At 37.0% G+C, this 16,117-nt stretch overlaps 1 protein-coding gene across 1 annotated transcript in view; it reads right to left on the bottom strand.

Moving 5' to 3' along the window:
* Positions 1–11,264, bottom strand: part of LOC106094068 (uncharacterized) — a 73,772-nt gene extending 62,508 nt beyond the window's left edge. Inside the window, exon 1 of the mRNA XM_059360098.1 lies at positions 11,189–11,264. The gene's annotated coding sequence lies outside the window, so the exon portion shown is untranslated. The remainder of the gene's footprint in view (positions 1–11,188) is intronic.
* Positions 11,265–16,117: the final 4,853 nt, after the last annotated feature.

Raw genomic sequence — 16,117 nt, 5'->3', positions numbered from 1 at the left:
CGTATCAGCAAGTGTCATCCTGCAGAGTCTTATTAATTTTGCAAGGATACCAAACTCAGACATGGCTTGAAATACCTTTGAACGTAAAAGAGAATCGAAAGCGGATTTGTAGTCAACAAAGAGATGGTAGGTGTTGATTTGTCCTTCTGGGGTCTTTTCCAGGATTTGGCGCAGTGTGAATATCTGGTCTATGATGGATTTACCAGGTCTAAAGCCGCAGTGATAGGGCCCAATTATCTCATTGACTTTAGGTTTGAATCTTTCACACAGTACGCTCCAGAGTACCTTGTATGCGATGAGGAGGAGACTTATTCCTCTGTAGTTGGCACATTCCGTCTTGTCTCCTTTCTTGTGTACGGGACATAGTATGCTGAGGTTCCATTCATCGGGTTTGCGATCTTCTAGCCAGATTGCGCAGATAAGCTGATGTATACGCCTTATCAGCGTATCGCCTCCGGTCTTAAATAGATCAGCGGGTAACCCGTCGGCTCCTGCTGCCTTGTTGTTCTTTAGTCGGGTCACTGCTATCTGGACCTCATTCTGACTAGGAGGTCTGTGTCAGTTACCAGATTTCCTTTTTTTTCTCTGCAGGAGGATGTTCCTGCACCAAAGCCATCGGTTTGATGTTTAATTCTTTGGTAGAATTTCCGGACTTCATTCTGACTCCTGTACATCTCAATTCGCCCACACTCACGTCATTCCATTTCCTTTTTCTTTCTGCGGAATAGACGTTTCTCCCGATACCTTTCCCTCATCTGGCGCGTTGCTACTGATTGCAGGATTGCTCTATATGCCGCATTCTTGGCTTCAGTAGCATCTCGACACTCTTGATCGTACCATGGGTTTCTTGGAGGAGCCTTCCGGTACCCAAGTACAGATTTCGCGGCATTTTCCATGGAGTGGGCAATAGTTTGCCACTGCGCCATTATATCATCGGAACAAGGAGTGCTTTCATCAAGCAGTTGGGTCAGTCGAGTGGAGTATGCCGCTGCCGTTTGTTGTGTTTGCAGCTTTTCAATGTCCAGCTTCCGTGTAGTGTCAGATCGTACTTTCCTCGCCATGTTCAAACGGGTGCGAACCTTTGCTGTAACAGGGCAATGATCCGAATCTATATTCGCTCCACGGATCGATCGTACATCTAACAAGCTGGATGAATGGCTTCCATCTATCACAACGTGCTGTCCATAGAAGTAGGATTATTGACATAATTTTATACCAAAATCATTAAATCGAGCATTCTTCGCTAAATGGTCATAAAACATTAAAAAAATTATTTTTTTGCTATTGGGGTTTAGAAAGTAAAGATTTTTTTTATAATTTTAAAAATCTAAATATTTGAAAAAATTGCTACGTCAATATAAATTCACTAAATTGTGAATAAACTAGCATACGCTCGGTCGCTTCGTTGCCCCCGATGGTACACCCACTATCAAGACGTAACTGTATCGCAATTTTAATAGCTTTAGCCTTATCCGTAAAAAAAGAACGTTTTGAAAGTTTTAGTGCCTAATTGTACGAATTAAAAAACACTCTAGTCGGCCGATAAATACTATCAAGGCGTAACTGTATGGCAACTTTGAGAGTTTTAGTTCAATCCGTAAATAAAGTACCATTTTGTACGTTTTAGTACCTAAATGTACAAATTTCAAAACAATCTTCTAGTCATCCGTTACATACTGCCAAGATGTACCTGTATCTCTAATGTCACAGATGTAGCTCAGTTTGTAAATATAGTACCGCTTTGTACGTTTTGGTACCAAATGAACGAACTTCTAAAAAGTCTTCTAGTCTCTCGGTACAAAGTGCCTAGATGTAACTGTATTCCAAATTTCAGAGCTGTAGCTGAATCCGTAAAGAAAGTGCCACATTGTACTTTTTGGTACCAAAATGTGCGAATATCAACAAATTTTTTTAATCGTCCGGCACAAGTGCCAAGATGTGCCTGTACTCCAAATTTCAGATCTGTAGCTCAATCTATAAAGAAAGTAGTAAATGGTACCAATTACAGCACTTAAGTACTTTTTGTACGATTTCAACATTTCATATTTGGTACAAATTATCGTATATTTGTCAAGACATCGATAATTTTTAGCAATTTTTTTAATTGTGCCCTTCTCCGTTCACTGTTAAAGTTAAAAATCTATTTCGTACTTTTTGGCATCAAAATGTGCGATTTGTTAAAAATTACTTAGTCATCCATCATATTTCTTAGTATATTCTACATGTTCAATTTCAGAGCTCTAGTCCAATCCGTAAAGAAAGTATGAAATGGTACCAAATAATGTACTAAACGTAAGTTTCTTCCGTTTCCATTACTATTTTTCATAGTTTTTATACCCTCCACCATAAGATGGGGGGTATACTAATTTCGTCATTCTGTTTGTAACTACTCGAAATATTCGTCTGAGACCCCATAAAGTATATATATTCTTGATCGTCGTGACATTTTATGTCGATCTAGCCATGTCCGTCCGTCCGTCCGTCTGTCTGTCTGTCGAAAGCACGCTAACTTCCGAAGGAGTAAAGCTAGCCGCTTGAAATTTTGCACAAATACTTCTTATTAGTGTAGGTCGGTTGGTATTGTATGGTCATATCGGTCCATGTTTTGATATAGCTGCCATACAAACCGATCATGGGTCTTGACTTCTTGAGCCTCTAGAGTGCGCAATTCTTATCCGATTGGAATGAATTTTTGCATGACGTGTTTTGCTATGATATCCAACAACTGTGCCAAGTATGGTTCAAATCGGTCCATAACCTGATATAGCTGCCATATAAACCGATCTTGGGTCTTGACTTCTTGAGCCTCTAGAGTACGCAATTCTTATCCCATTGAAATGAAATTTTGCACGACGTGTTTTGTTATTATATCCAACAACTGTGTCAAGTATGGTTCAAATCGGTCCATAACCTGATATAGCTGCCATATAAACCGATCTTGGGTCTTGACTTCTTGAGCCTCTAGAGTACGCAATTCTTATCCGATTGGAATGGAATTTCGCACGACGTGTTTTGTTATGATACCCAACAACTGTGCCAAGTATGGTTGAAATCGGTTCATAACCTGGTATAGCTGTCATATAAACAGATCTGGGGATTTGACTTCTTGAGCTTCTAGAGGGCGCAATTCCTATCCGATTTGGCTGAAATTTTGCATGACGTATTTTATTTTTACATTCAATAACTGTGTCAAATAAGGTTCAAATCGGTTCATAACCTAATATAGCTGCCATATAAATCGATCTGGGATCTTGGCTTCTTGACCCCTAGAGGTCGCAATTATTATCCGATATGCCTGAAATTTTGTACGATGGATCCTCTCATGACCATCAACAAAATTGTTTATTATGGTCTGAATCGGTCTATAGCCCGATACAGATCCCATATAAATCGTTCTCTCTATTTTACATCGTGAGCCCCAATGGGCGCAATTCTTATACGAATTGGATGACATTTTACACAGGTCTCCAACATATAATTTAATTGTGGTCCGAACCGGACCATTTCTAGATATCGTTTTAATAGCAGAGCAACTCTTTTCTTATATCCTTTTTTGCCTAAGAAGAGATGCCGGGAAAAGAACTCGACAAATGCGATCCATGGTGGAGGGTATATAAGATTCGGCCCGGCCGAACTTAGCACGCTCTTACTTGTTCTATGTACCCTCTTTATTTCGCAACAACAATTATTTAAGCCAAATTACGAAGTTCTAGCTCTACCCGTTCGCCCTATGCAAAGTTCTCCCATTTCGTATCATTTTTGGTACTTTTTTGTTTCGAAATTTCCAAAAACTCTTTTGGCATCCCAATTTAGGTTGCCATAGTGTACCTAAATTGCAAAATTCAAAATTCATACTCGGGCCCGATGGCCCCCTTGGCTACGTCCCTGAATAGGGGGTATAATCATTTAGTCATTCCGTTTGCAACACATTGAAATATCCATTTCCGACCCTACAAAGTATATATATTTCGGATCGTCGTAAAATTCTAAGGCGATTTAATGATGTCCGTGTGTCTGTCCGTCCAGCCTTCAAAAATTGATATATTGAGCTGAAATTGAATTGGCTTAGATAGGTCTTTTTGCTGCTTTATTTATAACCCGATTCCGCTGACATTTGAAACGGTGAAATGTTTTAAGCCTCCTGACATCCGACCCAATATGGTTACGATCGGACTATATTTATATTAAGCTGTCATATAAACCGATCTGCCGATAAAGGGTCTGAAACCCATAAAAGCTTTATTTATTATCCGATTCCGCTGACATTTGAAAAGGTGAAATATTTGAAGCCTCCTGACATCCGACCCAAATATGGTTACGATTGGACTATATTTAGCTAAAGCTACCATATAGACCGATCTTCCAATTTAGGGTCTTGGATCCATAAAAAGCGGATTTATTACTCGATTCCGCTGAAATTTAAAACAGTGAGTTTTTTTAAGTCTCCCACAATCCGATTCTCCCATAATCCGATTCAAATATAGTGAGGATCGGATTATATTACGATATAGCTGTCATATAGACCGATCTTCCAATTTGGGGTCTTAGTCCCCAAAAAAGCGGATTTATCACCCAATTCCGCTGAAATTTAAAACAGTGAGTTTTTTTAAGCCTCCCACAATCCGATTCAAATGTGATCCAGATCAGACTATATACATATAGCTGCCATATAGTTCGATATTGCAATTTAGGTTCTTAATCCCATAAAAAGCGGATTTATTGCCTGATTTCGCTGAACCGTTACTTGTATAAGAGTTCCCGGGATCTGAATAAAATATGATCCAGACCAGCTCTTATTTAGATATAACTATGGATATGGTATCCAAAGTTTGGCACGGGCGAACCTTACACGTTTTTACTTGTTTAAAATTTGCGTTTAGTAATTTTTTTTTTTTTGAAATGTTGTCCTAGTAAAATTTTTTTTTCTTTTTTTTTAGAGAAATTTTCACTGAAATTAAGGCTTAAGGAAGATATTACGTCCGCTTTTCGCTATATTTTTTTGGTAATAGATTTTGAAGCAAATAAACTCGCTGATTTCATTTAGTATAACATTCTTTCAATATTTTTGTGAAATTTTAATAAAATGTTTTCTTTACATTGAAATTTGTGTAGTGTTTCGAAAAGAATATAGCGAAAAACATGGTTTTCAAAGGTGAAAAACGAACATGTACCAGACTTTAAGAAAAAAAAATTATTGAAATATTGTCTTTAGAGAGCGAATTGCATTAGAATAAAAAAAAATAAAAAATTTATGTCAAGATAGCACGGGCATAGGCAAATTTTGCCTTTGGAGAATTATTCACTAAAACTATGTCTCTAGAAAAAATTTCATTAAAATTTTGTCGAAATAATTTCATTGAAATTTTGTCGAAATAATTTCATTAAAATTTTGTTTTTAGAGAAAATTTAAAAATAAAAAATCATTTAGAAAAACATTTATTGAAGTTATGTGTACACAAAATTTTTTTGGTATTTTTGTCTTTTAAAAATTTAATATATATTCTGAATCGTCTCGGCATTCTAGCCATGTCCGTTTGCCCGTCCGTCTGTCGAAATCACAATAGCCGTCGAATGCGTAAATCCGCTTAAAATTTGGCACAAATACTTTGATGTAGGTCATTGGGGATGGGCCATATGGGTTCAGATTTGGATATATCCCCCATATAAACCGATCCGCGATTTGACTTCCTGAGCCCTAAGAAGCCTACATTTTCATTTGATTTGTCTAAAATTTGGAACAAATATTTGAATTTTGCCTTCCAACATCCATGCCAAGTATGATGTGAATTGGTCTATAATGGATCGATATCCGGAGTTGATTTCTTAAGCCCCTAGAAGCCTCAATTTTCATCCGATTTGGCTGACATATGGAACAAAGACTTAAGATATGACTTTCAACATCCATGCCAACTATGATCCGAATCGGTCTATAAACAGATATAGCCCCCATATAAACCGATCCCAGGACTTGACTTCTTGAGCCCTTAGATGATAACATTTTCACCTAATTTGGCCCAAAAACCTTAGAAATTTAAATTTTCATCCGATTTGTCTGACATTTCGAACAAAGACTTAAGATATGACTTAAGTATGATCCGAATCGGTCTATAAACAGATATAGCCCCCATATAAACCGATCCCCGGACTTGACTTCTTGAGCCCTCATAAGCCTCAATTTTTTATCTTATTTGACTGACATTTGGCCCAAAAAGCTATCTTACGGCTTAAAACATCAGTGCCAAGTGTTATCCGAATCGGTCAATATGATTATTTAAGCCCCCCTAAGTAGCCATATCACAATATGACTTCTTGAGACCAAAATAATTCAAATACAAACTCAGTTAATAAGGGCAACTTTTTAGCGGTGGTGGGTATTCGGCCCGGCCAAAGTTAGCACGCTTTTACTTGTTAAAGGTAAAATGTAAACATAATTTTTTATACCCTCGACCATAGGATGGGGGTTTACTACAATAATTTAGTCTTTCTATTTTATAACACATCGAAGTATTGATTTGAGACTCAACAAAGTATATATAATCTTGATCGTCTCGACATTCGAAGTCGATTTAGCCATGTCCGTCTGTCTGTCTGACGAAAGCATGCTAACTTAAGCGCGGTTGGGATTGTAAATGGGCCAAATCGGTCCATGTTTTGATATAGCTGCCATATAAACCGATCTTGGATCTTGACTTCATAAGCCTCTAGAGCAATTCTTATCCGATTCGTCTGAAATTTTGCATGTTGCGTTTTGTTATAACTTCCAACAACTGTGCTAAGCACGGTCTATAACCAGATATAGTTGACATATAAACCGATGTTCAGATTTGACTTCTTGAGCCTTTACAAAGCGCAATTGTCACCCGATTTGCACGTGGTGTTTTGGCATGACTTTGAACTTTTGTGCCGAGTATGGTCTAAATAGGATCATAACCTGATATAGCTGCCATATAAAAACGATCTCCCAATTTGAACCTCTAGAGAGCGCAATTATTACTCGATTTGTCTGAAATTTTGGAGGTGGTATTTTTCTATGACTTCTAACAGCCATGGCAAGTGCGGTTCATATCGGTCTATAACTTGATATAGCTCTTTTATATTTGAAAAAGTCATTAAAAACTTGTCACATGCGATCCGTGGTGGAGGGTATATAAGATTCGGCTAGGCCGAACATAACGGGCTTTTACTTGTTGGTTGGTTCTTCAGACGGGCCGAACTTTGGAACCATTAACTCGGCTATATATGTTAACCAAATTTCGTCAAAATCAGGTGAAAAATGCATATATTGTATTATGCCCCATAGCAGCTATATCGAAATATGTTACCCTAAGACCCTAAATCGGCGGATCGGTCTATATGGGGGCTATATCAAGATATAGTCCGATATAGCCCATCTTCGAACTTAACCTGTTTATGGACAAAAAAAAAAAAGAATCTGTGCAAAGTTTCAGCTCAATATCTCTATTTTTATAGACTGTAATGTGATTGCAACAGACAGACGGAGGGACATGGCGAGATTGCTTAGATTTTTACGCTGATCAAGAATATATATACTTTATAGTGTCGGAAATGGTTATTTTGGTGGTGGGTATAAAAAATCTTTGTGAAAATAATGATACCCCCTTCCAAATATTGTTGGTCGTTAAATAAAAGATGCACATAAGATTGGATGTTCTAAAAGTTATCTGCTTAGAAAATTGGATATAAATTTAAATTTTTAAATTTATTGGCAAAAATATCAAATACGAACATAAACGATTGACAGATAAACGACTGAACTGTGTTTGTTGCCGTAAATGGGCTTGCGTGAAAATGTCTGAGAAATTTCTTAATAAAAATTCTGAGATCGCTGAATACATGTGGGTCTAAGATGGCTGGGTTATTATTCGTAGACATTTTAGACCCACATGATGACTCATGGACATCATATGATATAGGTTAGGTTAGGTTGAAAATATGGTGCAGATATTAATCTATCCCATGCCACTATAGACATACACCTAAGTCAGTAATCGGCGTGTTGTGCGCTCTAAAAACTATAAAGTAACCTCAAAAAAGAAAATCTAAGTTAGGAGTGCTACTTACAAAATCCTTAATTGTTGTCCATGCCTCGCCCCTAAGATGGTTCATGTCTGGTATTGTGTCCCCACCTAAGTACCGGTATCTATAAGACGCGAAAGCCGCGCAATGACAAAGGAAAGGCTCCAACGTCTCATTATCTTACCCGCATGCCCTTCACGTGTTATCACTTGCGGCACCGATTTTACATAAGTTTGGTATAGCATATATAGTGGAAAAATGTTTATCCTAAATTAATAAATATTCGAGCCAAAGGGAAGCAAACATAATTTAAAGATTATCATTTTTTCCAACTTTTAATTGAAACATTCCCTTTGGTGAAAAATATTTTCCTTCATATTAAGGATTTTTTATTTTAAATAGTAGGTAAATGAAGGTCAAAAAATCGTTGAAAGCTGGGAAATTTACCTAGGTACAAAACAACATGAAACCGTAACTAAATATTCAAAAAAGCTTTAAAAATAGGAGCGTCTTTAAATGTTTAGTTTTTTTAGGTTATCATATTAAGTTCAAAAAAGGAGTTATTAAAAAACAAGTAAAAGCGTGCCAAATTCGGCCGGGCCGAAACCCACCATCCATGGATTCTCCCAAAAACTTATTAAAAATAAATTTAGTTGAAGGGCATAATTTAATTCTACATACCAAACTTCTATCAAACCAGCAACAATTAAAGGTTCTAGGAACCGAACAAGGATGGTCAAGGAACGGTGGACATGTGAGCTATACCAGGTTATTGATCGATTTAGACCGTACTTGAAACAGTTGTTAAAAGTCAGAACGGAACACCACATGCAAAATTTCAGTCAAATCGGACAAAAATTGCAGCGTGTAAGGGCTCAAGAAGTCAAATCGGAAGATCGGTTTATATGGAAGCTATATCAGGTTATAAATCGATTCGGAGCGTACACTGCACAGTTGTTAAAAGTCATAACAGAACACCGCATGCAAAACTTCAGCCAAATTAGAAAAACAACTACGGCTTTTAAGGGCTCAAGAAGTCAAATCGGAAGATCGGTTTATATGGAAGCTATATCAGGCTAAAGATCGATTGGGACCGTACCTGGCACATTTGTTAAAGGTCATAACAGAGCAATACGTGCAAAATTTCAGCGAAATCGGACAAAAAATTGCGGTTTCCAGGGGATCAGAAAGTCAAATCGGGAGATCGGTTTATATATGAATCTGAACCGATATGGCCCATTTGCAATTCCCAACGATCTGCATCAATATTAAGTATCCGTGCAAAGTTTCAAGCGGCTAGCTTTATGCCTTCGAACGCTATCGTAGTTTCGACAGACGGTCGGACGGACATGGCTAGATCGACTCAGAACGTCAAGACTATCAAGAATATATTGGGTTGCCCAAAATGTAATTGCGGATTTTTCATATAGTCGGCGTTGACAAATTTTTTCACAGCTTGTGACTCTGTGATTGCATTTTTTCTTCTGTCAGTTATCAGCTGTTACTTTTAGCTTGCTTTAGAAAAAAAGTGTAAAAGAAGTATATTTGATTAAAGTTCATTCTAAGTTTTATTAAAAATGCATTTACTTTCTTTTAAAAAATCCGCAATTACTTTTTGGGCAACCGAATATATGCGGTCTTAGGCGAATATTTCGACGTGTTACACACGGAATGACTAGATAAGTATACCCCCATCCTATGGTGGTGGGTATAATAATAATTGGACTGATTCATATCCGTTAGCAAATAGAAAATTTAATTTAAAGCTAGCACCTTATTTTAAAGTGTTGGTTCTTTGCTTCCCACGAATAAGGAAAAATCTTAATTTTTGGGGCAACTTTTTTTCAGTGTAGGCACAATATGTCAATACATTCAGATTTATTTTATTTTTTTGATGAATTTTCCATTTTTCCAACATTTTTTTTATATTTTTCCACCAAAAAAAATCAAGGAAAAATATAATGGGCTTGCACATGTTTTTCTTGGTACTTTTGTCAAATTTCTCTTTTAAAAGTATATTTAAATCATTTCACGTTCTGATTTTTTGAATCATATTTGTATATACTAAAAACCTGGGAGGTGCATTCCACCTATTAACCAAATGGAGGTGTATGGTCTTTTACTTTTTTAAAGAAGCATCACACACACACACATACTACAATAACAACATAAAGTATAAGTTTATATTGATTTCCATGTTATTTTTCAATTCACTGATTGAGATTTGGGAATATTTGACGAATTGGGAGGCCGACGAATAAATTATGATTTCCCGGGCCACTACTTGTTGAATAGCAAGACATATCACATACGGCCAGGCTCACTCAGTCTTTCGTTAAGCACTGTTACCTGCGCAGCGATGCCAGTTTAAAAGGTTCCAGCTCAATAGCAAACACTTTTCAGTATTTTTAAGTGAAATGTGGCCCAAAGACTTTGTTGTACCAGAAAAATAAAAACGTATTTTGCAAATGAACAGAGTAGGAAAGAATTTTTTCTGGGATTTCACTCATGTGACACCACTTTCAGATGTTGTTATTGTTGCCGAGACTTTTGGTGATGTTTCTACTATTTGTGTTGTTGCTGTTGGGATTTTTGTTGTTTGACATTCGCGCGTATCTGGCTGATTCATATTCTCCAGATATTAGACGACATACTAGTGGCTGTAGTTAAATACTTATTTGTTTTTGACCGAACAAAATTGTTTTTGTATTTTTTCTTTAAAAATAGAATTATTTGCTTTGTATTTTATTTTTGTTAATTTAATTATAAAAATCCATTATGGATGACTATGGATTTCGACAATTATGTTTGATTTCCTGGGGGATTTTCTTGTTTGCAGGTTAATTTATATTTATGTTTATGATGACAAAAATCATTAAATTCTTGTCTTGTCATACACCACACACACATGAAACATTAGCATACACACAACATAAATACTTGACATTAAAAGGGATTAAAAAAGCGATTATGATTTTTTTTAATTATATTTATTTCTATTAAAATTACTTTATTTTTTAGATTTTGTCAAATTTTCACCTTTTCGTTTGTTTGTTGTTTTCTTTTTAATTATTATATTTAATATTTTTTGTTAAATTTCTTTAAAGAAAAATTCTTGTTTAAATTTAATGACATTAAGTTTTTTTTTAACTTTTTTTCATAAATTTTTTGTCAATTTGTTACGTTTTGAAAATTTTATGTTCGCTACGTGTCCACCTTTGTATCGTGTTTGCTCACTTCTAATTTGCCAAAAAGAAATCTTCAGTCTTATTCTGTCTCAGGAGGTTGGAGATTTTCCTAAATGTCCAATACATTTGTGCCCCTTTTCTTATTTTTTGTTTTGTTTTTGTTTTGCTACTTTGGTGAAATACTACTGCTGAAATATCTGATCATTTCATGTGCTGCTCTTGTTGTTGCCGCTCAGCAAAACATGTTGTTGTACTTTCACAAGAGACATTTTGGTTTTTGGTCACACACTTTCATTTGATTTTCATTTATGTGTTGTGCTTTTTTGCGTTTGTATTATCTCTCGCTAATCTGCCTTAATGAGGTGAAATGAGTGGCGGCGGCAACAACAGCAATTCTCTAACACCAACAGATGATGGAACTGGGGAAAACTTTCGTCAAGTGGAAACAATAAAAACAAATCAAAGGAAGAGACTAAACAAGTAAACGAGAAAGAGAGAGGAGAGTAATGTCATCCCAACAAGTGACAGTTTTTAATGAAAATAATTGAAGATTGCTTGTTTTTTTTTTTTTTTTTTTTTTTTAACTGAGTGAAAATGGTCTCTTCAAACAAAAAAAGAACAAATAAAGATAAACACTCAAAAAGGTATTAAAGTAACAGTATTCAAGTTAAGAAACTATCCCCTTTAACATCATCAAAAAATTATCCCTAAAGAGTAGAATTCTAAAAAAAAGACTGCCAAATTTCTCCACAAAATAACCCCATCATCGACAACTGGCAAAAAGGTAAAGAGACTGCTGCTATTTACACAAATTGTTGTGTGCCCAAGAAGAGAAATCTGATTTAAAAATTTGTGGTGAAATAAACACACCACAGGAAGGTTATTTCACCAAATGAATGTTATTTGGGTGCATCCCTTTCCAGCTCCTAAGCCACACCGAGCGGACATTTACATCGATCTGGACAATACATAACTCAAATGATAAATATTTGGGAGTAAACTACGTGCGGCGTTTCCACGCTACTTCTTCCATCGGACGCCTCCCCAGGTAGTAGATAAGGGAAAGCTCATCAGATATGACGAAGTAGCGCATAAATAATATATGCGGGGCGAACGAAAAAGTTAGGACAAGCAGGGCGTGTCCCGCTGGGAGCTGTCGTGCAATAAGGTCGGCAGCGGATGAGCCAAAGGAATGGACAACGGTGGCGCTCGCAGATCTTCAGAAAATTTATCATAAAAAATGCACGGCCTAGGGGGTCGCTGGCAGCCCCAGCATTAGGAACCATTGCGAAGGCCAATCAGTCATCTTATCCCAAAAACCATGGATAAGCAACGAAACTATATGGGAAATAAAACGCAGGAAACATCTACGCAACGTTCTGCTACGGGCAAATCAAGTGTAATAAAACCGCAGCCATGACTGAATATCGTGCCTCCGCCTCGCTGGTCAAACGCCTAGTTAGCAGACATAAACGAATATATTTTAATATGCTGGCAGAGCAAGGCGAAAATGCAGCTAACATTGGAAACATTTGTGGTGTTTACGAGTCAATAAAACAAATGAGCGGCAACAATGTAAGGCCAACGGCAATAATAAAAGATGAGAACGGGTCGGAATTAACAACATCCGAACAGCAATTAGAGTTATGATTCGGATTTATCTGCTCGAAAGGACCAGTAAACGTGTACGTAAGCTCCGACCACATTAATCCCCCAATACGCTGAAACCCACGCAGGGATATATGCCCCACCCACCTGCGAAGAAATTGAGGCCGTTCTGGACTCACTCAAAAGCAGCAAATCATCCAGTCCTGCCAACGTACCTGGCGAACTGTTGCGATATGGAGCACACCCCATTGCTCCATCAATCACCCAAATCATCAGAGAAGTCTGGCATACAAATGTTACGCCCTCAGAATGGAAGAATGAAATCTTGGTCACAATCCCAGGGGTCACCTGGTGTAAAAATTGGAGACTGGATGGCAAGTCTTTTTCTGCAGCGTATTTCGCTTGTACTTGACAGCATTTTGAGGAAGGAACAAGCAGGTTTTCGGCCAGGGCGTTATTGTGCTGGCCCTATTAACTCCCTGCGCATAATCATTGAACAGTCTGCAGAAACTTATACACACCTATAACTTTTATTCATCGACTTCTAGCGTGCGTTTGATACAGTTTCGAGAACTTCAATGTGGAGCACGCTGTTGAATAAGGGCATCCTTGAAAAGTCGAAGCTGTATAGAAATGATGTAGTTTCAGTCCGCTTCAATGGAAAAGAGACCCGACCTTTTGGGATCGATAAAGAAGTAAAGCAGGGTTGCATCCTATCGCCGACGCTATTTTTAATTTTATTAGACTCCGTATTAGAAGCAGCTAATGCTGAGGCACCCTATGGCTTACGCTGGGGCATTAACGACTTCCTCGGAGACAACTACTACGCCTCTTTGCACATCGCTTTGAGTACATAAAGGCGAAATTGGAACGATTGAATGAAATTGGAACGATTGGAAATGCCAAAGTAAGCCCGGGAGCCGAGTTGATAGCGTGCTTGGATTACCAGTGCAGGGGTGGTGAGTTCGATTCCCACCAGAAGCCTTGTTCGGTCGCTACTGTGGTATCACAATGGGCTTAAAATTGTCTAAGTGAGTCTGTAAAGGACTGCCACTCTTACCTAACCTAAACCTGAGGATAAACATAGCAAAGACCCAATTGAAGAGGATGGGAACATTAAATTTGACACCACTCACTCACTAAAAACGAACATGTCATTGAAGACGTTGATAGCAAAATAACAAAGCATGGAGGATCGGAAGCAGACATACGGGTAAACCATTAAAAAAAGTGACCCAATAGTTGAGTTAAAATAAACTACTTTCGAATAAAGTTGAACTTAAGCAATTTTTATTCGTTTTTAATTAATGTAGATCTTAAATATAATTACATCAAATGAACCTCATAATGGTTCAACGTTAAATAAATGGACCTAAATTATTCAATACTCAGTGCATATTGTGAACAATCGTGAAAGATATTTTGAACTAAAATCAACACAATTAATGGAATAAAATATCCGAAAAATTAACCAATTAAGAATAAAATTTGCTAACTTAATTGGTATAAGTATTTGGTATTTATGCGTACCATTTTTCTGAGTGTACGTATCAACAAGGTTAAAAGCGCCTTTCTTAAACTCAACTAAGTTTGGAGATGCAGTGACATCTCACGTAATACAAAAGTGAGTTCAACAGTAGTGTGAAATCTTTTTAATTATATGGCTCTACAACTTAGAGCTTGACATAAGCCACTACCCGCAAAATAAATCGCTGTCTACGACAAATTCTTCGAATTTTATTGGCGCCTTTCAATAACCAATGATCATCATGGTTCCGCAGCGATTGGTCTCATGGGTCGGAATGACCTTGCACACATATAGGAGTTTGGCGAGGATTGCTATCTCCACATGAAAATATGTGGTTACAACAACACAAACGATGTCTTAATGTTTCTTTATAATTAAAGTCACTAGGAATGGGTAAAGGATAAACCCAAGACAGACGGAATTTAAACTCCCATCTATGGCCTCTGCAACTATCGCAGCAATAAATACCTAAAGTAAATCCTGCACTCGAAACTATCTTATACTAGAAATAAATACAAAGGAGAGAATCCATTAGGCACTGTGCCTTTGCTACGCCTGCGTGGAGATGTTCGGTCGCAGTGAAGTGCAAAGTTAGCCCAAGAATGAACTACTGTAAGACTAGTGATAACATATGGGGCTTTGGCATGGTAGGAGCTCTCGTATTGGGTAGTTCGAAAATATACTAAGACAGCTCAGTGTTTGATCCTTTGAATCGCTTAGGTCTTCCGGAATGGAGCTGAATATCGGCCTTTAAAGATAAACGCTGCCACCAAAGTTGCGATTAGGCTGGGGCAACAAAGCATGCTTGAAGAGGACTGCTATAATCACAGTTCCACAGATTTGGAGGCTAATGATGCTAAGGAAAATTTGAGGAAAATTCATACCATATGGAGATAACTTACCATCTTCATGGTAAAAATTATGAATACAGAAAAAATAATAAAAATAGGTTTCAATTACGAAATAAATTGATCCAATAAACTTTTTAAGGGATTTTTTCAATCACGAAAATGATAATATCAATCACAGTTTTTGAAAAAGGTAATTGAAATTTTTTTCCATTAAAAAAATTACGTATTCTATCGAAAAAATTATCGAAAATTTTTGAAATTTCCAATAAACTTTTTAGGTTATCTAATATTGATTGAAATGTTCAACAATTTTTTATGGATCAATTGAACAATTAATTGAAAATTTCAAAAATATTGAAATTATGCAATTGTTAAATTTAAATTTGCGTAAAAAGTCCTCTTAATTTTTATTATATATAGTTTTAATTAAAAACCTGCAAGGAAAGGCAAAATTCGGGCAGAGCCGACTATATAATATCCTACACCACCGTGTCTGCGTACTACTTTTAATATATTGAACTTATCTCCAAATCTAGTCAGACTTTAATTTTGCGTACCTGTAATAAAACACCTAATGCAAAATTTAGTAAAGATCGGACTAAAATTGTGGCATTAGATTCAGTGCATCAGATGGTGTCGTCCTCAGTGCGGCTGTGAAGTAAAAACAAGCCATCCTTTTGGATCCGGTTAAGTATTGAGCAGTAGGTGGACTTTTGAAGCGCCGTCCACCAGACCACAACACCATATAGCATTAAAGGGTCTGACAAGTGCAGTATACACCCAATGCATGACACGCGGTCTAAATCCCCAACTTTTGCCAATGGCTCTCTTGCAGGCGTATAGGGCAAGAGTGGCCTTTCTTGCCCATTCCAAAATTTTGGATTTGAAGTTCAATCTCCTCTCCA

The sequence above is a fragment of the Stomoxys calcitrans genome, chromosome 1 (assembly GCF_963082655.1).
Source record: "Stomoxys calcitrans chromosome 1, idStoCalc2.1, whole genome shotgun sequence".
Taxonomy (NCBI): domain Eukaryota; kingdom Metazoa; phylum Arthropoda; class Insecta; order Diptera; family Muscidae; genus Stomoxys; species Stomoxys calcitrans.
The sequence above is the reverse complement of the archived record's forward strand: the minus strand, read 5'-3'. Positions and strand labels throughout refer to the sequence as shown.